The sequence below is a fragment of the Microcaecilia unicolor genome, chromosome 1, assembly GCF_901765095.1.
Source record: "Microcaecilia unicolor chromosome 1, aMicUni1.1, whole genome shotgun sequence".
NCBI lineage: Eukaryota > Metazoa > Chordata > Amphibia > Gymnophiona > Siphonopidae > Microcaecilia > Microcaecilia unicolor.
Window position 1 is genome coordinate 655135704 of NC_044031.1, and position 26074 is coordinate 655161777.

A 26074-nucleotide genomic window follows, 5' to 3' on the forward strand; every position below is an offset into this window, starting at 1 on the left:
CCCCATCTACTTTGAATTTTTGTCTTTGCCAATAATTGGTCTAAATTGCTTAGTGCAGTGGTTCCTGTGCCTGGCCCTCTGGCCCTGGAGGTGCTTCAGCCAGTCAGGTTTTCAGGATATCCACAATGAATATTCATGAGTGAGATTTACATGCAAATCCTGCTCATGAATATTCATTGTGGATATCCTGCAAAAAATGACTGGCTGGGGCACCTCCAAGGCCAGGTTTAGGAATCTCTGTCTTAGTATACAATTTTCAGGGGGTGTACAGGTGGGCGGAGCATAGATGTATCTTGGGTGTGTTGCCAAATGATGCATATAACTTACACAATACTGTCAGTTGTGTGTGTGTGTTGCATGGCACACTTTGGTACACCCACTTATGCCAGCCGATGACCTTTGCGCTAGTATGGCTTAGGAGCACTGTTTATAGAATTGGTACAAAATGTGCCCCTTTGTCAGAGCTTCCAATGTACCCAGTTCCAGGAGGGAGATTGTGGACCACTCCAGGATTTCTGACAACCTCATCCTGATGCACGATGGGACCTGTTGCACTGATTTCAATGGGGTGCAAGTTTAAAAACCAGGACTGGCCAAAAAGTCTCCCTCCTGGAACTAGGTAACCTGGCAGCTCTGCTGTATGGCACATAAAATGAGGTTCGAATTTGTAGAATTGCTGCCATGTTTTCAGCCCGGGATTTGAGTCATGAAGGCACCTTGTGGGCCTGATACTTCGCTGCCCCTCCAGTGCTTGGGCCTTAAAATGGAGTTCCAGAATCTCCCGTTACCAAACTTTTCACCTGACACGATAAGAGTAGCATTAGATCAGTGAACAAACAATGCAATGACCAGGACATCGCTGGGATGAACCAGGTATTGCACGACTGTGCGAGCTGACAGCTGGTATTCACAGCTGTCTCCAAATTGCTGCTGCAGACGAGGAAGGGGGGTAATAGGGATATTCACCAGATGTTCTTCAGTGTTAACAACCTCGGTCAGATTATTCAGTAGCCAGGAACGGCACCTGGTGGATTAAATGGCACTTAACCAGCTATCTGGCGATTATTCAGTGGGGGATAGCCAGGAGATAACGGCTATATCATGTGATATAGCTGGCTGTACCTGAATATTCAGTTCATTTTACTGTACACTGCCTTGAGTAAATTCCTTCAAAAAGGCGGTCAATAAATCCTAATAAACATCTCGGCCAAATCAGGCCACTTAAATAGCTGGTGTACCTTTAGCCGGTTTAAAGCTAACTGGCTATCTTAAATATCAACTTAGTTGGTTAACTTTAAACAGGCTAAAAATAAACTGGCTATTCAGTGCCTGTCACCGGAAATGGCACGGCATTAAATTTCCAGGCTGACCACTGACCGTGGGAGTTAGCTGGGCTCCCTCCTGTGTTCTGAATATCGGCCCCATTGTTTTTAGAGAGAGTTTTTTTTTTTTAAGTAGGTATCTGACCCAGATAATGTGAACCGTTTCATTGGCTTAGTCTGAGAGATGGTATATTAAATATCATAAATAAAAAGCCCATCAGGTCCTTGGACGTTGTGTCGTTAATATATTGAATAGGAAAGAGACGACCAAAAGGTTGTATGGACCAATATGGATCAGAGCTAAGAAATGATTTGCTCTGTTTGTAAAAGGGCCCCTAAATGATTAAAGCCCATAGGTATAGAATAGGCTTTTAGCATGTGCCAATTCCTTTAATGTGCATTAAGGCACTGTCAAAACTATAGACCTAAAATAGAGGGGCATTTACACATAGGGGGAATTCATCAAGCAGTGTTATGGCCTTAATGCACGTTAAAGGAATTAGCACATGCTAAAAGCCCCTTCCTTGTCATCAAGCAGATGAAGCCAATACGAAATGGGTTGTGTCCATCAACCAGCAGGGGGAGATAGAGAGCACTCAACTTTTCACAGTTCCTCATGGCCAGCCAGCTCCACTGCCTCTTCAGTATTCTCTATCTCCCCAAGCAGGGTGGCTGCAGCTTCTTCGAGCTCCATCAAAAATCTGCCTGGGGGCGGCTCCTGGCTTGCCAGTTGTTAGCCGGGGTGTTAGAGGCTATAGCAGCTTCACTTTGAAGGCACATAGGTCAGCCCTTTCCCTGCCTTACCCATGCTCCCGTGGATGTGGACATATTAGCTTGCTTTTCCCTGTCCTTTCCCATTCAGAGGATGCAGGCACATTGGTTCGCCTTTCCCTGCCTTTCCCACTCATCTGAGCCTCTGGAGTTCTTATTACCTCTGCTTTCCTCACAGCGTTAAAAAAAAAAAAAAAAAATGGAACAGAGGTTTTCCTTTGATTCTTCTATGGGACTGGAGCTGTGATACTCGGTCCGGTGAGGTAAGAGTGTTTTCTAACTCCTCCGGGGTGGGCCCGCGATCTGGGCGTTTTTGGCGCGAAACCGCCATTTTGAATTTTCCTGCTTTTTTCGGCGATGGCTGCAGAGAATGTAAAGCGCTGTTCCCGGTGTGGCAAGCGCAAATCAGCAGCGGGGCTCTGTAAATTGTGCTGTACAGGTGTAAGAGCCGGCCCGAGCATGGCGAGCGATGATTCTTCCCGCTCAGAGCTGGCAGCAGACGCCATTTTGAATTCTCTGCATGGCGCGGCCTCCGTAGAGACAATTATACCCTCTGAGTGAGGAACATTTGGCTCGCTTTGCAATGCCTAAAGTGGATGCCCTGGTCACGGCTATGACAAAGAGAACTACCCTCCCTGTTGAAGGAGGTGTTGCTCTGAAGGATATTCAAGACCGCAGGCTTGATTCAGCTCTGAAGCGGTCCTTTGATTTGGCAGGTCTCACTGTTCGGGCTTCTGCATGCAGTTGTTAGCTGCTAGAGCCTGCCTGGCTTGGTTACAGCGGGCAGTGGAACAGCCCGGTGATGGAGCAGAGACCTTATCTGTAGTGGCTCCGCGGATGGAGTCGGCCTTGTCCTTTTTGGCTGACGCCCTTTATGATATGGTCAGAGCTTCGGCTAAACAAATGGCTGTAGCAGTGGCGGCTCGCCGCACTCTTTGGCTACGACATTGGGCGGCGGACATGGCCTCTAAGCAAAGGTTGGTGAAGTTGCCCTTTCAAGGCCTTCTCCTGTTTGGTGAGGAGCTGGAAAACATTGTTAAAGGCCTGGGGGATTCCAAACCTCAGCGTTTGCCCGGATAGGCTGAAGCTTTCCTCTAAGGGTCAGGCGGTCCGCTCCTCTTACAGACCTCGCTTCCGTGAAGCTAGAAAGTACCGCCCAGGGCGTGCTGCTGGGTTCTCTTCGCGTGGCCGCTTTCAGCAGAGAAACTCCTTTCGCTCGGACAAACGTTCCACAGCTGCCGGTTCAAGGCCTGGAGTTCAGGGGCGACCCTCTCAATGATGGTGCGCCGGCCCCCTCCTCGTTTCCTGTCATCGGAGGAAGACTTTCCCTCTTTTTCGAGGAGTGGGCCAAAATCTCCGCAGATCAGTGGGTCTTGGACCTGATCAGAGACGGATTCCGAATAGAATTCGATGCCCCGGTGAGAGACGAGTTTGTGGAGTCCCGATGCGGTTCTGCCGCCAAACGGGCGGCGGTAGAGGAGACTTTGCACAGTCTGTGCCAGATAGGGGCTGTGACCCTGGTGCCTCCCGCCGAACAAGGTTTACCATTTACTTTGTGGTGCCACGAAAAGGCGGGTCTTTTCGCCCGATCCTGGACTTAAAAGAGCTAAACAAGTCCTTAAGAGTGCGGCATTTTCACATGGAAACCCTGCGCTCCGTCATTGCGGCGGTACAGCCAGGAGAGTTTCTCACGTCTCTGGACCTGAAAGAAGCTTACTTGCACATACCAATTTGGCCCCCGCACCAGACGTTTCTGGGGTTTGCGGTGTTGGGAAAACGTTTCCAGTTTCGGGCCTTGCCTTTTGGCCTTGCCACAGCTCCCCGAACCTTCTCCAAGGTAATGGTGGTAGTAGCTGCCTTTCTCAGGCGAGAGAGTATCCGGGTTCACCCGTACCTAGACGACTGGCTCATCAGAGCAGACTCAGAAAAAGAGAGTCATCTAGCTACAGCCAGAGTGGTTTCAGTCCTTCAATCTCTGGGCTGGGTCGTCAATATGACCAAAAGTCACCTGACTCCCTCGCAATCTCTAGAATATTTGGGGGCCAGGTTCGACACAGCCTCGGGTTATGTGTTTCTTCCCGAGCAAAGGCGGGGCAAGCTTCAGAATCAGGTCCGTCTGCTCCTGCGGATGCCCCGCCCGCGAGCTTGGGACATTGTCCAGCTGTTGGGATCGATGACGGCCACTTTGGAAGTGGTGCCATGGGCGAGAGCGCACCTGAGACCTCTACAGTATTCTCTACTTCAACGATGGTCTCCAGTATCTCAGGATTATCAGTGCAGACTTTCTTGGCTCCCTGCGGGCCCGCCTCAGTATGGAGTGGTGGCTCTTGGACAGCATGTTGCGGCAGGGAATGCAGCTGGCGCTCCCCGACTGGTGCCTAGTGGTGACAGATGCCAGCCTGAAGGGCTAGGGTGCACATTGCCAGGCGAAGCATGTCCAGGGTCTGTGGATGCCTGACGAGTCGGAGTGGTCTATCAACCGCCTGGAGTTGAAAGCGGTGTTTCTGGCTCTTCTGGCCTTTCAAGTGACCCTGGAAGGATTGGCTGTCCGAGTGATGTCGGACAACACGACAGCAGTGGCCTACATAAATCGACAAGGCGGCACTCAGTGCAGAGCTCTAGCCGTGCAGGCCGAACAAATTTGCCACTTGGCCGAGCTGCATCTACAGTCCCTGTCAGCAGCTCACATTGCAGGTCAGAGCAACATGCAAGCCGACTATCTAAGCAGGCATCAGATCGATCCAGCGGAGTGGGAACTAGCAGACCATGTATTCCTGCAGATATGTGCCAAATGGGGCAAGCCAGTGATGGATCTTATGGCGACCAGTTCCAATGCCAAAGTCCCGTGCTTCTTCAGCAGACGGAGGGATCAACCCTGGCCCCTGGGCTTGCTGTATGTCTTCCCTCCGTGGCCCTTTATAGGGCGAGTGCTCCTGTGGATTCGGCTGCATCCAGGAGAAGTGGTGCTCATCGCCCCGGATTGGCCCTGGAGGCCTTGGTATGCGGACCTCCGACAGATGCTGTTGGAGGCTCCCTTTCCGTTACCTCTGGTTCCGCACCTGTTGTCACAGGGTCCGGTGGCCATGGAGGACGCCTGCCGCTTTGGTCTTATGGCATGGCGATTGAGAGGGCGCAATTGAGTGATAAAGGCTACTCAAATAAGGTAATTTCCACTCTCCTGCAGGCCCGTAAGCGCTCCACTTCCTCTGGCTTATGCCAGGATTTGGCGCCAGTTTGAAGTCTGGTGTGTTTCAAGAGTGCTTTCTCCGTTGTGGGCTCCTGTCTCGCCGATTCTGGATTTTTTGCAGGATGGTGTACACAAAGGCTTGGCCTGTAATTCCCTGCGGGTGCAAGTGGCAGCATTGGCCTCCCTGCGTGGCAAGGTTGAAGGCGTGTCCTTAGCTGCTCATCCAGATGTGGCACGGTTTCTTAGAAGGGTGCTTCGGCTTTGTCCTCTCGTGCAGGCACCTTGTCCAGCTTGGAACCTGGGGTTAGTATTGAAGGCCCTTCAGGGGGCTCCCTTTGAACCGCTTCGGCGTGCTTCAGAGAAAGATTTGACACTGAAGGCCGTCTTTTTAGTGGCCATTACCTCGGCGAGACGGGTGTCAGAGCTTCAGGCGCTGTCCTGTAGAGACCCTTTTCTGCAATTCTCAGAGTCAGGGGTCACGGTTCGGACCGTGCCTTCCTTCATGCCTAAGGTGGTTTCAGCGTTTCACCTAAATCAGCCTGTTTTTCTTCCCTCCTTTGTTGAGGAGGAGTTTCCAGATTCATTTGGGCAGTTGCACCTTTTGGATGTGCGCAGGACTCTGTTGCAGTATCTGCGAATTACAAATTCTTTCAGGACCTCTGATCATCTTTTTGTGCTGTTTGCAGGTCCTCGCAGAGGGTCTTCAGCGTCTAAAGCCACTATTGCCCGTTGGCTCAAAGAAGCTATCTTTTCAGCATATCTGCTGTCTGGCCGGGCTCCGCCTGAAGCCTTTATGGCACATTCCACAAGAGCAATTTCCTCTTCGTGGGCGGAAACTGGAGCACTATTTCTTCATGAGATTTGCAGTGCTGCAGCATGGGCTTCTAAGCTCTCTTTCGCCCGACATTACAGGCTGGATGTGGCTGCCAGGAGGGATGCGCGTTTTGGAGCACAAGTGCTAGCGCATGGTGTGGCTTGTTTCCACCCTATTTAGGGATTGCTTTGTTACATCCCATATGTAATGGCTTCATCTGCTTGATGACAAGGAAGGGAAAATTAGGTTCTTACCGTGATAATTTTCTTTCCTTTAGTCATAGCAGATGAAGCCATGAGCCCTCCCTGTATGATTGTCTGTATTGCAGTGATTCTGATTTTAGGTGCTGTTCTTGTTTCCTGAAGTTATATTCCGTCCTTGGGGAGTCGGAAAACAGTCTTCAGGATTCTTGTTACAGTTATAGGAGGATGAGTTCATTCCCTTCAGTTCATGTTTTGGGAGGATGAGTTTATTCCCTCGAGGAGGATGCAAGTATTCCCTCCGTTTGTACAAAGTGGAGGACGAGTTTATTCCCTCCTTTGTTGAGATTATGCCCTTGTTAAGGGGCCATCGTTCGCTGTGAGGAAAGTTCATGTTATTCCCATTGCAGTTTGCCATACTGCTTTGGAAGCTTCAAATACTGAAGAGGCAGTAGAGCTAGCTGGCCATGAGGCACTGTGAAAAGTTGAGTGCTCTCTATCTCCCCCTGCTGGTTGATGGACACAACCCATACGTAATGGCTTCATCTGCTATGACTAAAGGAAAGAAAATTATCATGGTAAGAACCTAATTTTCCCATGTAAATGCTTTCTGGGGTGCATTTTAAAACTAAAATCTAAATTGTTTCTATATAGAATGGTATGTTATTCCCATGTCCATAGGAACACACAAGGCAACTTTGAAAAACAGAACTTTATTACACAAAAATTAAATCTCTGCTTTCCTGCAGGCTCCAGATATTTAAAGGGTGCCAAAGGTTATATGCCAAGAGGCTGAGTGCAAATTCTATAAGGTCATCTTGGTGTCCGTATTCCATTCTAGAATACTACAAGGCTAGCGTACGACAGCCTTTATGCACCCACTTACGCCATGTCAATAGCAGGCGTAAATACATGTGCCTAAATGTGGTACCATATTCTATAAGTTACTGTGTAATTGTTGGATATTTCCATGCCTCACCTGTGCACCTCTTATCAACACCTCCTTGCATTTATGCACTAAGCAATATGTGCTCAAGCTATAGAATACTTTTACGTTCTAGAGTATTCTGTAACTTGTGCAAATTGGCTCCTAACTTTAGGTTACTTTGTACAGAATGAGGGGAATAGATTATGCTTAAGAATAGCCGCCATACTGGGTCAGACCAGTGGTCCACTAGCCCAGTAACCTGTTTCCAACAGTGGCCAGTTCAGGTCAGAAGTACCTGATAAGAGCCCTAAATACTAGCAAGATTCCATGCTACCAGTTCCAGGGCATGCAGTGGCTTCCACATGTCGATCTCAATAACAGACTATGAACTTTCCTCCAGGAACTTGTCCAAATCTTTTTTTTTTTAACCCATATACACTAACTGCTGATACCACATCCTCCAGCAATGAGTTCTTGAGCTTAGCTATTCATTGAGTGAAAAAAGAATTTCCTCCTGTGTGTTTTAAAAGTAGTACCATGTAATTTCATCGAGTGTCCCCTACTTTGTACTTTTTGAAAGAGTAAAAAATCAATTTATGTTTTAAGTATTTTGTAGACCTCTATCATATCCCCCTTCAGCTGACTCTTTTCCAAGCTGAAGCCTTTCTTCATATGAGAGGAGTTCTATCCCCTTTATCATTTTGGTCATTATTCTTTGAACCTTTTTTTAATTCTGCTATATCTTTTTAAGATAGGGTGACCAGAATTGCACACAATACTATGGGGAGGACACAGTGGTCATATCTGGACAGATGAACAAATCATTAAGAAACTCCAAACTGCCCAAAACATCGCAGCCAAACTCATATTTGGAAAAACGAGATTTGAAAGTGCCAAACCCTTACGAGAAAAACTGCATTGGCTCCCAATCAAAGAACGAATTGCGTTCAAAATCTGTACCCTGGTTCATAAAATTATTCACGGTGAGGCTCCGGTATACATGGCAGACCTCATAGACTTACCAACCAGAAACACAAAAAGGTCAACACGCACATACCTAAATCTCCACTACCCAAGCTGCAAAGGACTAAACTATAAATCAACCTACGTGTTATGATTGTGGTCATAACCCCTCTCAAACTTACCTTTTTCCTGGTGGTCAGCTTCGCTGGCTTCTGTTTCTTTTGTCTGTCCTTTCTGAGCTGTCTCTCTCTCTCTGTGCTGGCAGCTTCCAGCAGATGACTCTAATTGTCTCACTTTACTGCAGCTGTGGGTGTTGCCTGTGTTGCTCTGCTCTCTCTTTGGGTGTACTGGCTTCAAGTGCTTCACGGTGCTGCATTGGTGTGGGTTGGGCCTCTATGGGTTTCAGTGTGCTCTCTGTGTTTCAGTATGCTACCTGGGTCTAGGGAGTGTGACATCATCAGGGAGGGCCTTGATAAGGAAGTGGTGTTCTTTCCTTCAGAGCCTTTGCAACGGTTGTGTTTGCTTTAGGTAGGGTGGTGCAGTGTGCACTTCTGACTTTGTGTCTAGTTTCCCTGCTTGCTTTTGCTAAGGTCCAGGTTAGTGTTAGTGCAGTGTGCACTGGTGTCTGTGTGTTTAGCTTTCCTGCTTTTCCATCGTGGTTCCCCTGCTTTTCCCTCTTGGTTTTGGTAGCATTGCTGTGGGTAGGGCTTTGGAAGCTCTGTTGCTGTTAGAAGTACTTCAGGGTTTGGTGTTGTTAGGAACACTACAGATTTTGCTGTTAGAAGTACTTCTGGTGTTTGTGCTATTGGGAGCATTGCAGTTTTTGCTGTTTGTGTTTGGTGCTTTAGAAGCACGGTTGGGTCTGGTGCTTTGGAAGCACTTGTGGCTTATGTGTTAGCTTCCCTGCTTTTTCCTTGTGGCTCCCCTGTCTTCCCTTTTAGTGCTAGGAGCTCTTCTGGTTGTTTGGTGCATAGGAGCACCTTAGTTAGTTTAGAGTTGTAGAGCACTGCTTGTAGCTTGGTGCTTAGTAGCACCTGTGTTAACTTTGTGTTTAGTTCCCTGCTCTGTTAGTTTAGGGCTTAGGAAGTCCCTTTGTTGAGCAGGGCTTAGGAGCTCCTGTTTAGTGTAGGGCTTAGGAAGTCCTTTTGTCAGTTTACTGGCCAAGCGCAGGTGAAGCTGTACAGACCAGTCCAGTGTGTTCCGGTCCGGTGTGTGTTCCAGTCCGGTGTGCTCCAGTCCAGTGTGTTCCGGTCCGTCCGGTGTGTTCCAGTCCTGTGTCCTCCAGTCTGGGGGATTCCAGTCCTTGTGTTCCGGCTCGCTGGGCGGTGCCTGCAGTCCTTGCCGGTGCTGGTGTGCTTGCCCAGTGTTGGTTGGGGGTTTTGCCTGCTGCTGCTGCTCCTCGGCAGCAGCCCAAGGGCTCATGTTTACTTCAGAGACCGGCCCAGCGGGCTCTGAACCTGAGAACCTGACACTACGCATCCAGCTTCTCCTACATAAGCAAGCAACTATGGAATGCACTACCAAACGTCATGAAAACAATGCATGACCTAACAATCTTCCGGAAATCATTAAAAACCTAACTTGTTCAAAAAGGCATACCATAACGGCCCAACTTAAACACCTGAACCCTGCAACACAACGAAACTAATACCAGAACTGGACAAAACTTAACTCCTTGATACCTATTTTAACCTGTCACTCATGAACTGAAACGCAATATCACTCTGTATTTCTCATACCGGAATTGGCGATCACCATCACGGTACTATGTAAAGCACATTGAGCCTGCAAATAGGTGGGAAAATGTGGGATACAAATGCAAATAAATAAATAGTTCTTCAAGTCAAACAGGTCCATGTTGATTATAAACATACATAAAGTCTCAGAACCTGCTTGCTGACTTTAGCTGAGTAAGCTATTTTTTGCTGCAGACACTGGGTTAAATGTTTTTCCATCCATTGCAGAATCCATAAGTGTACTGAGTTTCAGATTACACTGGGTTGGTTGGGGTCTGTATTTATTTTTATCCCTTCCTTTGCCTCGGTCACAGATGTACTAGTGCTAGGAATTTATGCTTTAAGCTGGGACAGCTCATGGAAATCATGCAATATACTACAATACTCATAGTGCCTTAAAGTGAGAATCAGGTGAGGAGCCACTAGAAATGGGAATTCACTCTTACTACTACGCTATCCTAAAAACTAGGGCCATCCTATATAATAAAAAGCACCTCCAACATTCTGAAGCTGACTCTGTGGCACTGTGTAGTTCAGCGTTTCATTGGCTCTCACTGTCCCCGCCCTCATGTCGAGGAAACAGAACGCTGCATAGTTGCCAAGCAAACAAACGCGACGTCACAGGAACAAAGAACCAATCAGACAGAACGGAACTTGGAGGAGGGAAGTAGAGTGGATTGAATCTCTAACAAACAATCATATACAGGGAGGTACGAACATCAGTGGAGGCAAGTGCACAGAACGGAAGGGAAGACAAACATTTAATCACTTTGTCACACACAGACATCACACACACACTCAATCAATCACTCTGTATCTCTCTCTTACACTGTAAAACACACTGTCACTCTCAGTCTCTCACATGGGCAACTGTATGTTGCATTCTCACGAGTAAGGAGGTCTTCTGATGTGATTGTTAAACTGATTGAAGGGCCTGAACAAGGAAAACTTACCACATTGTAACACAGTTTACACAAAAACTATTGTATATAAAGAAATCTTACACATGTAAACAACAATTATATTCAGAATACAACTGTGGAAACATTAATGGCAGGAACTCATTACATTGCTAGCGCCCGTTTCATTGCGTTAAAGAAACGGGCCTTTTTTTACTAGTAATAAACAGTACATGCTAAAAATGCTATTGTGCTGTACCTACTGCCACACCCATGTTATTCCTACAGGCATGACGACAACACGCTAACGTTTAATAAACACAGCTCCTAGAGTGCACTGTAATAATACCAAACAGAACCCAGATCCAAGTAAATTCAGATTCAAATACAATTAGTCACGAAACCATTTGTACAGCGTGAACAACTTAGAAAGCTCTGCAGTCAAATAGCATGCATAACTTCCCTTAGTGTAGTCTCTCCTACGCATTCCAGCTTCAAGCAGTCCAAGCTTCAGCTTCACTTTTATCTGGCTCTACTCCCTATATTTCAGATTTCAACATAAAAATAGCCATACTGGATCACACCACTGGTCCTAGCCAAGTATCCTGCTTCCAACAGTGGCCAATCCAGGTCACAAGTACCTGGCAAAAACTCAGTTAGTAGCAACATTCTGTGCTACCATTGCCAGGTCAAGCAGTGACTTCCCCCATGTCCATCTCAATAACAGACTGTATAAGTCTGCCCAGCACTATCTTCTGGCTCAGTTCTATTTTTAGGAACCTCACAAAAGAAGGAGCAAACAAATTCTGTAGGGGGTAACACTTGTGAGGGTGTATGCCTCTGTGTCACATGACGAAGTCTGCCTGAGCCTACTGTGAACCATCTATTCTTAGGTGGTTTTATCCTTTGAGGCAATGGTGTGAATTTGGTTTGATTTTGTGCAGTGTGATTTTGTGCAGTCTTAGAAGTTGCTTTAAGTGCATCTAATTTCTGCTTTAATTTCCTGAGCTCTTGTTTTAAACTAGCGAGCTGATTACAGATAGGACAAGCCTTAAGTTTCCAGATGATTGGCCTTGAAACTAAAGCTCCACAATTATTACAGAGAATAAAAGTCATCCTGATTTGTTGGAATGGGTATTTTATGATGGGGTATTTTATGGATTTTTCCTCCAGGAACTTGTCCAAACCCAGATATGTTAAGCGCTGTTACCACATCCTCATACAGCGAGTTCCAGTGCTTTAGTATTGTTTGAGTGAAAAAATATCCCCTCCTATTTATTTTAAAAGTATTTTCATTGAGTGTTCCCTGGTCTTTGTACTTTTTTAAAAGAGTGAAAATAGATTCACTTGAACCCATTCTGCACCACTCGGGACTTTATAGACCTCAATCGTATCTCCCCTCAGCTCAGCCGTCTCTTTTCCAAGCTGAACAGCCCTAACCTCTTCAGCCTTTTCTCATATGCGAGGAGTTCCATCTCCTTTACCATTTTGTTCATTCTTCTTTGAAACTTTTCTAATACCGCTATATCTTTTTTGAGATACAGCGACCAGAATTGACCTCGGTATTCGGGATGAGGTTGCACCATTGAGCGATACAGAGGCATTATAATATTTTTGGTCTTATTTTGCATCCCTTTCCTAATCAGCATCCTGTTTGCTTTTTTGGCTGCCACTGCACACTGGCAGAAGATTTCAGTGTGTTGTCTACAATGACACCTAGATCTTTTTGAGTGCTGACTCCTAAGCTGGACCCTAGTATCAGGCAACTATGATTTGGATTACTCTTCCCAATGTTCATCACTTTGCATTTGTATACCTTAAATTTCATCTGCCATTTGAATGCCCAGTCTTCCAGTTCCCTAAGGTCTTCCTGCATTTTTTTCACATTCCGCATGCGTTTTAATAACCTTGAATAGTTTTGTCTCATCTGCAAATTTAATTATTTTACTCGTCATTCTGTTTTCCAGATGTTCCAGTACTCCACTATTTACCCTCCTCCATTGAGAAAAATGGCCATTTAACCTCTGTTTTCTGTCCAGTAACTAGTTCCTAATCACAGAAGGACATTGCCTCCTTCCCATGACTTTTTAATTTTCTGAGGAGCCTCTCATGAGGAACTTTGTCAAAAGCTTTCTGAAAATCCAGAATAGACTACATCAACCGTCTCGCCTTTATCCACATGTTTGTTTACACCTTCAAGGAAATGAAGCAAATTGGTGAGGTTCGACTTCCCTTGGCTGAATCCCTGTCCCATTAAACTATGTTTGTCTGTGTTCCCATAATTGTTTATAATAGTTTATAATCTGAAAACTAGATTTCTGATTTCAAACTGCCAGCAAGTATTAGAAATCTTTCTTTTGCCAAGTGTTTCAGAGCTCCTTCCCTCCTCCACCCCATCTCAGCTCACCTGGTTTTTTTCTGCAGCCATTTTAAAAGCACAAGTGTGTTTTCTGTGGAGAGCTGTGTTGCTGATCTCTGGCTGGGAGAAACTCAGATAAGACTTGTGCTGGCTATATTTGTGGCTTTTCCTACCCTAGAACTGTGGTTTTTTTGCACATCTCTACTTACTATCCTTGTCTTCCCCTTGTCCCAATCAGCTTTGTAGAAAAGAGGCTTAATAAAGGCCTAAGATAGGTTTTACAGCAAACACATTCCACAAGTTTAGGTTTATACCCACCCACCCCAAGACTGACACTTCCTAAATCCCTATTCTAACTACACTACTTATCACAACTTAACTCCACCTGAATTACATACAACTGTCTCAAATTGCTGAGGAGTAAAGTTAATCTTGCACACTGTCAAGCCCCATCATAAAATACCTATTCATACCCATTCCAACAAATCAGGATGACTTTTATTCTCTGTAATAATTGTGGAGCTTTAGTTTCAAGGCCAATCATCTGGAAACTTAAGGCTTGTCCTATCTGTAATCAGCTCGCTAGTTTAAAACAAGAGCTCAGTAAATTAAAGCAGGAATTAGATGCACTTAAAACAACTTCTAAGACTGCACAAAATCACACTGCACAAAATCAAGCCAAATTCACACCACTGCCTCAAAGGATAAAACCACCTAAGAATAGATGGTTCACAATAGGCTCAGGCAGACTTCGGCATGTGACACAGAGGCATACACCCTCACAAGTGTTACCCCTACAGAATTCGTTTGCTCTATTAAAGCACTGTGAGGTTCCTAAAAATAGAACTGAGCCAGAAGATAGTGCTGGGCAGACTTATACGGTCTGTGCCCTGAAGAGCACAGGTACAAATCAAAGTAGGGTATACACAAAAAGTAGCAAATATGAGTTATCTTGTTGGGCAGACTGGATGGACCATGCAGGTCTTTTTCTGCCGTCATCTACTATGTTACTATGTAAGAAACAGCAAAAGCAAAAGAAATTAAGGTGGATCAAAAAGATATGGAGGGACCCAAAGACAAAAAACACACCAAAATATCAAATGTTGAAACACATACCAGGAAATGTAAATGGAATGTGATGACCACAAATGCTCGCAGTCTTGGCAACAAAGTTCATGACCTTCAAGCCCTGATGTTGGGGTGATATGATACAGACGTTCAAATATTTGAAAGGTATTAATCCGCAAACAAACCTTTTCCGGAGATGGGAAGGCGGTAGAACGAGAGGGCATGAAATGAGATTGAAGGGGGGCAGACTCAAGAAGAATGTCAGGAAGTATTTTTTCACGGAGAGGGTGGTGGATACTTGGAATGCCCTCCCGCGGGAGGTGGTGGAGATGAAAACGGTAACGGAATTCAAACATGCATGGGATAAACATAAAGGAATCCTGTGCAGAAGGAAGGGATCCTCAGGAGCTTAGCCTAGAATGCGTGGCAAAGCTGGTGGTTGGGAGGCGGGGCTAGTGCTGGGCAGACTTATACGGTCTGTGCCAGAGCTGGTGGTGGGAGGCGGGACTGGTAGTTGGGAGGCAAGGATAGTGCTGGGCAGACTTATACAGTCTGTGCCAGAACTGGTGGTGGGAGGCGGGGTTGGTGGTTGGGAGGCGGGGATAGGGCTGGCCAGACTTATACGGTCTGTGCCCTGAAGAGGACAGTACAAATAAAAAAAGTAGCACATATGAATTTATCTTCTTGGGCAGACTGGATGGACCGTGCAGGTCTTTTTCTGTCGTCATCTACTATGTTACTATGTAGTTTCCACTATTTTTCCTGGCACTGAAGTCAGGCTTGCTGGTCTGTAACTTTCCCAGATCACCCCTGGAACCCTTTTTAGAAAACTAATTGGCGTTACGTTGGCCATCCTCCAATCTTCATGTACTACTTGGATTTTAACAACAAGTTATTGATCACTAACAATTTCATGTTGCTGTGCTCTCTAGGTCCGAACAATGAACGTTTCTCTCATTCTCTTGTCTCTGCAGTAGGCCATGCTTTCTCCACTAGGCACAAGCTGCGTGCATATTTTCCTGTTAAAGTATTCATAGCATTTTCCATCTTATCTCTTACTCTGTTGTTTATTTCTGGGCATCTTAACTCAGACCAGGGCCAGCCGGGATCCTCACTGTTCTCTGTATTAATAAAACCTCAGTTTCTGCAGTACTTCTCAAGATAGTACGGTGAGAAGCGGATTTGCTTATTAAGTATTGTACACATGTCACAAATGACTGCCAACAGAAACTGGCTTTCCCAGAGGCACTGCCCTTCTTCCCTGTGAACTCTGCCACAGAAAATCACCTATCCAAAACTGTAATTTATTGAACCCAGGCAGGAGTGCCTTCCAGATCCTACTGTGTGAATGTTTGTGGTCAAAGCTAAATGTGTTCAGCCAGGCTTGTTGGCATTTTGGCTCCCAATGTATTAGATAAAAGTGGATTGGAAAGTTGCACACACAAGTTTGTGAGAAAGTGCCTTGAAAAACAGGGTTCTTTTTATTCAGGATGCATTCTTTTATTTCTTGCTCCCATCCAAACGAAGCACTTGAAGCGAGTTGTAATGTAAAATATGTTGAATAATATCAAAGGGCTCTGGTTACTAATTTGTGTTATTGTTATCTAATGCATTCTGGACATATTGGCATTTAAAAATTTGTTTGATAGATTTTTGAAATGATTGAATTAGTAGTTTTGTTACTAAGGTTTATTTCTTGATAATGTTGCCTCTAAAGGTCTAGTTTTATTTTCTGATCCACATTGAACCTTTTGAGTAAATAGTGGAATAAAAGTCTTTAGTTAGTTTAGTTTAAGGAGAAGGGGGTGGAGGGAGTATCTGGAGGGTGTAGAAAAGGGCTGAGATGGAATGGGAAGCAGGCAGGAGAAAGAAGAAGGGAGCTGGATGATAGGAGGGATTGAATGACAGATAATGAGCTAGGACTGGTAAGGGAATGAGACTTGGAGGAAGATAAATGAGGGCTGGGGAGGGGTGAGAGTGGAAGATGGAAAGCTCATAAGATGTGGAAAGAGAGAAACTGAAGACTAGAGGGTGAGAGAAGGGGAGAATGAGGGGTAAAATCTAGCTGCTGAGTGGAGATGGCACAAGAGAGAGAGAGAGAGAGAGAGAGAAATGATGAAGGGGAATGATCAATTTCAGAGACACATGAAGAGGGGGGAAGAAATGAAAATGAGATTCTGGAAAAGAGCTTATATGAAGACCATACAAAGAGAGTCAAAAGGAGAGGCTGGGACTGGATGGATTAGTAAAATAAAATGACCAGACTATGAATGGAGAAAACATTTTCCAGCCGCTATTCAAGACAATTTAAGTAGGCAAGAGAGGTTCCTGCCCACTTAATCGCCTGTGGCCACCTACACCCCAATATTAAGCCACCCTAAACTGGGCAGTGCCGCTGACTATTGCTTTTGACTTCCCATAAAGGGCAGGATAGGGGCGGTACAGGGGGCGGCATTTGGGAGGAGCCAGCAATTATTTAGGTGCTGGCAAGATTGTATTTATGTTTATTTTGCTTTATTTGATATATCGCCAAAAAGGCAGCAAGATGGTTTACAATAAAAACGCAAGATGAGCAAGAGAAAGAGAGAGAAAAGGACAGAGAGGCTGTTTAGTGCATAACCCCTGTATTACGAAGGAAAGCTTGTTAAGAAGCTTTTCAAAACTGAGGTATGAAGATTCAGATTTGAGATGAAGTGGTAATGTGCTCCAGAGTTTAGGTCCAGCATAAGCAAATGCCGTGGCACGAGTAATGCCGAGCCTTATAGTGGAGGAGAGCTTGTTGGGAGGATCACAGATACTGGGGTAGATATAGGGAACAAGCAAATTAGAAGTGTATTCAGGAGCAGATGGTAGAAACCCCTTGTGAACCAATAAGATTAATTTGTAATTAACACAAAAGTAAACAAGTAGCTACAGTTCTTTTTTTTAGTAATGCAGTTACATGATTGAAATTTATGTGCATTGTGTAAACATTTGATGGTAGTGGATTGAATGAGTTGTGGCGCTTAATGAAGATCAGGGTAATCCGGAAAACAGTGCATTACAGTAGTCCAAGCGTATGATGACGAGAGAGAAGAAGGAGGGTACAGACACATGAAGCCAGTAAGTAGGACTTTACTGAGTGAATTCTTTACAAGGCAAAGAAAGAAGATTGAATAACTTTATTAATACGTAGTTTAAATGTAAGTTTGGGGTCGAAAATGACTCCCAATATATATAATTTGTCATAAGTCATAATGTGACCTTGAAGAGTAGGGGGAGGGAGAATGACACAAAAGGGATTAGGGAAGTGCATAGTTTCAGATTTGGAGACATGTGGAGGGGCATTTTCGAAAGACACGTCCAAGTTGCGATTTGGACATTCTTGCAAAACGTCCAAATCCAGGGGCAGGGAAACCCGTATTTTTGAAAAAAGATGGGTGTCCATCTTTCGTTTCGAAAATACCGTCAGAGACGTCCAAATCTTTAAATTTGGGCGTCCTTAGACATGGATGTTTCTGACTTTTGGCAATTTTTGAAACCAAAGACGTCCATGTCAAAAACGTCCTAATGCAAGCCATATGGATGTGGGAGGAGCCAGCATTTGTAGTGCACTGGTCCCCCTGACATACCAGGACACCACCCTAGGGGGCACTGCAGTGGACTTAACAAAATGCTCCCAGGAACATAGCTCCCTTATCTTGTGTGCTGAGCCCCCCGAAACCCACTACCCCCAACTGTACACCACTACCTTAGCCCTTACAGTGGGTTTTGGAGGGCTCGCTGTTTCCTCCACAAACATATCAGGTAGGGGGGGTATGGGCCTGGGTCCGCCTGTCTGAAGTGTACAGTACCCACTAAAACTGCTCCTGGGACCTTCATGCGCTGTCATGGACCTGAGTATGGCATCTGAGGCTGGCACGACATATTTTTAAAGATGTTTTTGAGGGTGGGAGGGGGTTAGTGACCACTGGGGAAGTAACGGGAGGTCATCCCCGATTCTCTCCGGTGGTCATCTGGTCATTTCGGGCACTTTTTTGTGCCTTCTTAAAAAAAGCACGTCCGGGTGAAAACGTCCAAGTGTTCGTCAGGGACGTCCTTGTTTTTTTAAATTATGAGTGTTAGGCACACCCAGGTCCTGCCTTTGCTACGCCTCTGACACACCCCCTTGAAATTTGGATGTCCTTGCTGGAGACGTCCAAAATCGGGTTTCGATTATACCGATTTGGACGTCTCTGGATTTATGTCGAAAGATGGACGTCCTTCTCTTTCGAAAATGAGCCCATAAGACAAAGTCTGTGGTTAGCAAGTCAGCCGTAAGCTCAAGACGGGAGTTAAGAGGGAGGGATCAACCGAATGCAAGGTTTAAGAGTAGAGAATCTGGACATCATCAGCATAGCGATACGGGCTGTATCCACAAGACTGAATTAGTGAAATCAGAGGAGAAATAAAAAGATTGAATAAAGTCGGAGCTAGGACAGAACCTTCAGGAACACCTAAAGTATAAGGATATTTAGCAAAAGAGAGATTATCTGAAAAACATTGAAAAGAAGAATGACTGACTTAAATATGAGGTTTGAGCAGGGACTGTCTTTCTTCTATGTTTGTGCAGCACTGCGTACGCTTTGTAGCGCTATATAAATGCTAAATAGTAGTAGTAGTAAACCAGGATAGGACTGTGTCAGAAATACCCATTGAAGAGAGGCGCTGTAGAAGTAGATCATATTCAACCATGTCAAAAGCAGAAGAAAGGTCTATTTTTGATCTAGTGAAGTATGTATTTCATTATAGAGTGTGGTTAAGAAGGGTCTCAGTACAGCTTTACGAAAATCCGCCTGTCTGGGGTACACGGCAAAAGTCTTATCCAAAAAGGATGTGAGCTGTTTCAAAACCACCTTTTCCAAAATTTTAGAAAAAAAGAGAAGTTTAGAAATTGGCTGATAATTGACTGGAAGGGAGGGGATCTAAGTCTGGTTTCTGGAGAATAGGTGTTACAATGGTCTATTTCCAAATGACTACTACTACTACTACTACTACTTAACATTTCTAGAGCGCTACTAGGGTTACGCAGCGCTGTACAAAATAAACAAAGAAGGACGGTCCCTGCTCAAATGAGCTTACAATCTAACGAACGAAATGTCAAGTTGGGCAGTCTAGATTTCCTGGGTAGAGGTGTAGAGGTTAGGTGCCGAAGGCGACATTGAAGAGGTGGGCTTTAAGCAGAGATTTGAAGATGGGCAGGGAGGAGGCCTGACGTATGGGCTCAGGGAGTTTGTTCCACGCGTGGGGGTGAGGCGAGGCAGAAAGGGCGGAGCCTGGAGTTGGCGGTGGTGGAGAAGGGTACTGAAAGGAGGGATTTGTCTTGAGAGCAGAGGTTACGAGTAGGAACGTAAGGGGAGATGAGGGTAGAGAGGTAAGGAGGGGCTGCAGATAGAGTACATTTGTAGGTTAGTAGCAGAAGCTTGAATTGAATGCGGTACTTGATCGGAAGCCAGTGAAGTGACTTGAGGAGAGGGGTGATATGAGTGTATCGGTTCAGGTGGAAGATAAGACGTGCAGCAGAGTTCTGAATGGACTGAAGGGGGATAGGTGGCTAAGTGGGAGACCAGTGAGGAGTAGGTTGCAGTAGTCAAAGCGAGAGGTAACGAGAGAGTGGATGAGAGTTTGGGTGGTGTGCTCGGAGAGGAAAGGGCGGATTTTGCTAATGTTATAGAGGAAGAAGCGACAGGTCTTGGCAATCTGCTGGATGTGTGCAGAGAAGGAGAGGGAGGAGTCGAAGATGACACCGAGGTTGCAGGCAGATGAGACGGGGACGATGAGGGTGAAAGGTATTGTTCCTGATTCAAGACTCTGCATGATTAAAGAGAAAATAAAAAGGATCAAAGTGAGAATAAAATGTTTCACCAGGCCATGGATCAATGACTGAAGAAGTAAGATGTATTGTAGGTAGATTAAAGAAGCCCCATTGTTCTGTGAGGGCAAATACTAATTCCCTGATAATGGGGGAGGACCTGGTGATGTTCATATTTTATCTAAGATAATTGATTTTGTTTTGCCAGGCCAGAGCTCTCTAAGTCCTCGAGGGAGGTGAGGAACCGAGACAAAGGTGGAGAGGGTAGATAGGAGGGAGAAATAGTATTCAGAATGTGAAATAATTTTTGTGGTTTTACTGGCACACTTGATGGCTTTGGAATAATAGTCTCTTTTGGCAGCATGAAGTACTTAGCGTATTTAGCTTTAAAACGATCATAGATTGATGAGGAGCAATGTTTACACCATCTCCTTTCTTCTCTGTGAACTTGTGTTGGAGTCCTGAATGAAACCGGGGGGGGGGGGGGGGGGGGGAGGAGGGGGTAAAGTGCCATGCGGAGGAAGTAAACAGTTGTTTCAGTGGGGCAGTGGTGTCTAAGATATTAACTAGTGAATATTTAAACAGAAAAACTTGCTCAGATAAGGATAAGGAAGTAGAGGGAAATTCTGAATATTTTAATAGCGTTGAATCATTGAGAGACCGATATATGTATATTTTCAAAGCATTTAAACTTATAAAATTCCTTAGTAACCTATGGAACTTTGTAAGTCTAAGTGCTTTGAAAATGAGCCAGCCCTCTGGTGAAATAATGAGAAGGTTTGGAAGAGGAGGGGAGAATAGGAAAGTTTTCTCCTAATCTTCTTCCCCTTTTACTCTCTCTAACTTTGAGTTATCCTGCTCCATGGTCGGACCATTACCTAATTTTTCAGCTTTCCTAAGTCAAGAGTTTGCCCAACTTTGAGTGGGGAAATTGACATTTTGGAAGAAACCAATGTTATAAGCTTATAAGCCAGTGTGAGAAAGTTTAAGAGGAATCCGTGGAGGGAAGATTAAAAAACGCTGAGTTCAGTGATTAATGTGGCCAAGTCCTCCAGAGAGGAAAGTTGGAGGGCGAAGGCTAGATAAGAAGAAGAGGAAGCTATACTTAAACGAGGAATACCGACATCCGAGAGAGAATGATTTGAAGGAACTGCTGTAGAGCTGGGGGAGTGCGGTAGGAAAGGAGTCTTTTTCAGGAGACCGGGAGGGAGATTGGGTCTGGAACATATCGGCTTTTGAATGTGCAACCCTGATACAGCACAGAAAGAAATACATTTGTGTTTCTCCAGTGTTGCACTGCATTCAGACTTCTATTTCCTGTTTCTAGATAATGGTTGCTCAGTCTGTATTCTGCTAGTATTTGGTTTCTGTGTAGGGATCTGTAGCACTCTGAGTGTTCTGTCTATTGAGCAGGAAGTATATTGGCATTCCATGGTGCTGCTTTTTAAAAAGTAGGATTGTTGCTGTTTGAGTCGTGGACATTAGTGCTGCTTTGTTATGACAGGTTTTCTCTATAGGGCTGGAATGTGTTTTTTTTTTTTTTTTTGCAGGGTGTTATCGTGGGCCATCTTAATTTTTCCGCCTTGGGCTCATTCAGTCCTGGCTGTGCACTGATGCATTTACTTGTTTAAAACTGGACTGGAACTGTACGAGTTCAGCTGTGTCATTACCATAGAGCAGAGTTCTGGTACTTGAACTTGTTCGAGAAAACTGTTTTACATATCCAGACAGGTTTATTGTGGGAGAGCATTTGAGATTGTGCTGCTCCCTCCTTACGGTATGTGCAGGACCAAAGTGAGGAAGATTTACCTGTCTGATGTCACAAACAGAAAAACAACTGTTCATCAAAGCTTCATCCTTATCTAAAGACCGTTCACTGACCGCTCACAAAGGATGCTATACACCAGCATGCCTTAATTTCTTTTTTAGTAACAGAGTAGATGACGGTAGAAAGAGACCAAACATCCACCTTTCATAGATAATAGACGGTTGTTATCAACTTTGAACATATGAGGATGAAGGACCCTTCTTTCACAAACATTCATGCATTCTCTACGGCCTTTCATAACCCCGTACACTCCCTCACCTTTTGTTGCATGCTCCTTCGGACTCTTTTGTCATGGCACAGACCATCAGAGACCCCAAAATGGAAGATGAGGCTAATTAAGGGGTGGTTGGAGGATTGTACTACATTGCAGTATTAAAATGTAGGTTGTTGTTATTGAGGAAAGGAGTAGAGGTTACAGGGGGAGATGGCTTAGGGAGGACTAGGGAAAAGCATCTGATTGTAAAGCCGGGAACAGTCTAGGAACGAGTGTAACTAAAACGCACGTGAAAACTTGTAAACTGCCGTGGTTCCTATCTTCCTGTGGAGATTTGTAAAACTATGACAAAAAAAAATAAGACGGAGGAGGAGTGTGGTGATGGATGGGGAGGGAGGAGTGATGATACGGGAGGAGAGCAGAGCACAGGGTAATGTAACATGAAGTTATGAGTGCTGGCTAGTTTGGTCCCTCCCCTCTCATCTCCTTCATACTTTTGTGATAAGTGGACCCAAATGCTTCCCAAATTGCAAAACAGAAAGATGTTTTATTTTTATGAATTTTGTCTTTGTCAGGGCCATGCGGATGTAAGTAGCAGTCTGGAGATATCGAGTGTTTTTCCTTGGTGAGGAGAGGAGATCAGAGAGAGCCTTCAGCTGGCAGAGGAGAGAAGAAGGATCAACAGGCACTGCAGAGCACCGTCTGACACTCTTTTTGGCCAAGTGAGTACTGCTTGGGAAGTGGGCAAGAGTCGGGAAGCTGTTTGGAAGAAAGTGTTCTGGGAGTTTTACCTTCCATGGGCTAAGGTCCCGGCACAGTACTGTCAAGACTTCTTAAAGCATAATATTCTTACGTTTTTAATATCCAAGAAGTGTAACCTCGGCCCATCAGCACACCCAGAAGTCTCTTTTCTTTTTCTGAAATTTACTTTATTGAATAAATGTAGATAGTTTACTCACAGTCAGTAGCTGTTCATAAGTTCATGCCCCAAAGCAAGAGCCTTTGTAGTTCTGAGAGTTGCAAGGGTGGATGGAGGTAGGAATCTGAAGAAAGGAAGCTTGTAGCAGAGATGGGAGGGTGATTAAATAGATGAAAGCAGTTCAAAGATGGGGTGCTGGATTTGTGCAATATCTTATGGGAAAAGAATGAACAAGGTGAAAAGATGAGTTTTCTTCAGGGGAGCAGAAAGACAAGTGCTGCGGTGGTAAGATGGAGAATGTGTCTCGTGGAGACAGGGAGGGCAGGAAAAGCCCACACGAGTCTAGGGAGGGGGAAGTAAAGGGATTAATACGGACAGAACCTGCTGTCAGGTAGCAGAGGTGGTCCCATAGGGCAGTCAATTGGAGAGGAAGGTCATACCTTAGCTTGACCCATCAGGACAGAGACTATGGAAATAGTCAGAAAATAGGTTTAGGTAAATAAAAGAATTGAGCTTGGTAGAGAAAGGGAGGAGGACGACTTTGTAGGAGAATAGACCACTAATGACAAGTTTTATACAAACAAACCGGAGTGACACATGAGACTACATTACACACAATGCATTGCTCATATCTTTTTAGTGAGTGACTGCAGCAGTGAAAATCCTTAGAAGTGAGAATAACAGTAAGGGTATTAAACTCATTTTAGGGCCACAATATAAACTAGCATAAGGCTGTTGGGACAGAAGAAGCACTGAGGGGCTGAAGCCCAAAGGTTGTCATTAACAGCCATGTGCATTTATAGCTGTGGCTGAACTCACCAAATGTGAAACAGTGATCGATGCTCAAAGGAAATCGCATGTACATGGGATGCACGGAAAGTCTAGGTGCAGGTCGGTAGGGAAAGTGCCTAGCACACGTGCAGATTGGTCTTACGGTAAATGTCGATGTTCTGCACATGCCCTGGAAAAAAAAAGCAGACACAGAAACAACCGCTTCATAGGCGTGCATCATAAGTGTCTATTCCATAGCATCCCACAGATCAGTCCAGAGGCTTTGGGTTATGTCCCTCTGCCAGTAGGTAGAGAGAGAACTTCTGAGATTCACTATATGTTGTCATGTGCAGCCACCTTCACCTCAGTATTCTCTCTATCTAGCAGGTGGAGGGTCATAGCTTTGTAGCTCTGCATTGATAGGCTCCTAGTCTGTCCCCCGAGCTGAGTTAAGGTTTTCTTGGGGTCGCGGTCTCCCTACTGTGGTGAGAAGGGTATACCTGGTGGGGCCAGGTCCTTCCCTTTCCTCTCCCACTGGTCCCCCGCTGCTTGCCTGCAGGGCCGGGGAGGGCAGAGGGGGGCAGAATACCCCGGGCCTCCAAGGGGGGCCCGGCGCAGTGGTCTCTCTCTTGCTCCTGAATAGACCCGGGCGATCGCATCCCGACAGGCGCAGGAGAGAGAACTCCGGTGGTGGGCCCCCCTTGGAGGCTGGGGAGGACCCAGAGGAGCAGTCACAGCAGGCTGGTGGGGGGGGGGGGGGGGCTGCCAGCAGAAGAGATCTTTCTCCAGTGCTGCTCTTCACAGTCTGCCACATTGCCTTCCGAGCGGCTGATTTTCTCCTCAGGCCGCGAATGCTTGGTTTTGAAACCAAGCATGTGCGACCTGAGAGAAAAAGCAGCCGCAGGGGCAGACCACATTGCAGAGTGAAGAGCAGCGCTGGAGGAAGACTCTCTTCTGCTGGCGGGGCCTTGGGATCCCTGCCAGCCAAGGTGTTGACAGTTGCGGCGGCAGCAACAATCCTTGTGGGTGGGGTGGGGGGGGGGGGGGGCGGCGGCGGCAGTGACAATCCTTGGGGGGGGGGGGGCAGTGGTAGCAATCCTGGAGATGGCGGCCCTGCCCCAGTCTTTCGGCGGCCCTGCTTGCATAGGTCATTTTTCTTCCCTGTCTTAAAAAAAAAAAAAAAGAGACCCAGCTGAGGTGAGAAACCACAGCTCACAGCAAGCAGTGCCAGTAAGATTAAAAAAAAAAGATTTATAGTTATAAGGACACCCGCATGTTTGTCAGCTGTTGGTCAGCTCATTGAGGGGGGCCGGCTGCAGTTGGGTTCGTCTGTGATGGCGGCACCGTCAGAAACAGTAAAGTGTTGCTCCCGCTGTGGGAACTGGAGAGCAGCGTCCAGAGCTCGTTCAGCGTGTGCGCGGGTGTGGCTCATTCTGTGTTGCCCTCAGATGTCAAAGAGCAGTCGGATTCGGGAGAGCACATGGGGGCATCGGAATTGGTGGGCGCCTCCAGCCTTTCTTCTCGTGCGCCGACTGAATCAGAGGCGGAGGGGAGCCCTTCCCAGCTCTTAGCAGCTGCTAATTGAGGAGGATCGGATGCTCTCCTGTTGTCAGGTGCCGTTTTTCCCCCGCCTCTGCGGGGGCCAGCATCTTTCACTGTGGCAGACAGGGCTCACTTCAGGGGACATTCTTGACCTGGGGTTGGGGATGGCAGACACCCCTTTTTCCCCTGAATTTGTGCTGTTGATGTACAGAGCCTTCTTACTTAAATGCCCGAGGGCCCCAGGTTCTTACTTATCCTTCAGAGGCTCAGGGGGCCTCGGTGCCACCGCTTTTACCGAACCGTCCGTGTGTTGAGGGTCCGTGGGACTTGGAGTCCTCTGGGGCGTTGGAGGTAGATGACCAATTTTCATGCGGCTGCTGCTTGATGCTGGTGGATTCCCTGGAGGACAGGGAGTTGCCGCCGGACGGGTTTGATGATGACCCCACGGCAGTGAGATTGTTAGGAAAGAGGAGCTTCCTGTCCTCATTGTTCAAGTCATGGAGGTCTTGAATATCTTGCCTCCGGACACGGCTATTGCAGGGGCGGTTTAGATTTGTTAGGAACTGGGCAATATTCTGGGAAGGGGGAGCCTATTTCAAGGATGGACTCCACCTTAACCGGGATGAAACCAGGCTGATGTCAATAACAGTTAAATGGAGATAGAGCAGCTTTTAAACTAAAATGGGGAAGAAAGCTGACAGTCGCCCAAGAGCACATAGTTCA

At 45.9% G+C, this 26074-nt stretch overlaps 1 protein-coding gene across 1 annotated transcript in view; it reads left to right on the forward strand.

The window, feature by feature from the left end:
* Nucleotides 1–26074, forward strand: part of SLC43A3 (solute carrier family 43 member 3) — a 247485-nt gene that overhangs the window by 15980 nt on the left and 205431 nt on the right. Inside the window, exon 2 of the mRNA XM_030186408.1 lies at nt 22695–22841. The gene's annotated coding sequence lies outside the window, so the exon portion shown is untranslated. The remainder of the gene's footprint in view (nt 1–22694; nt 22842–26074) is intronic.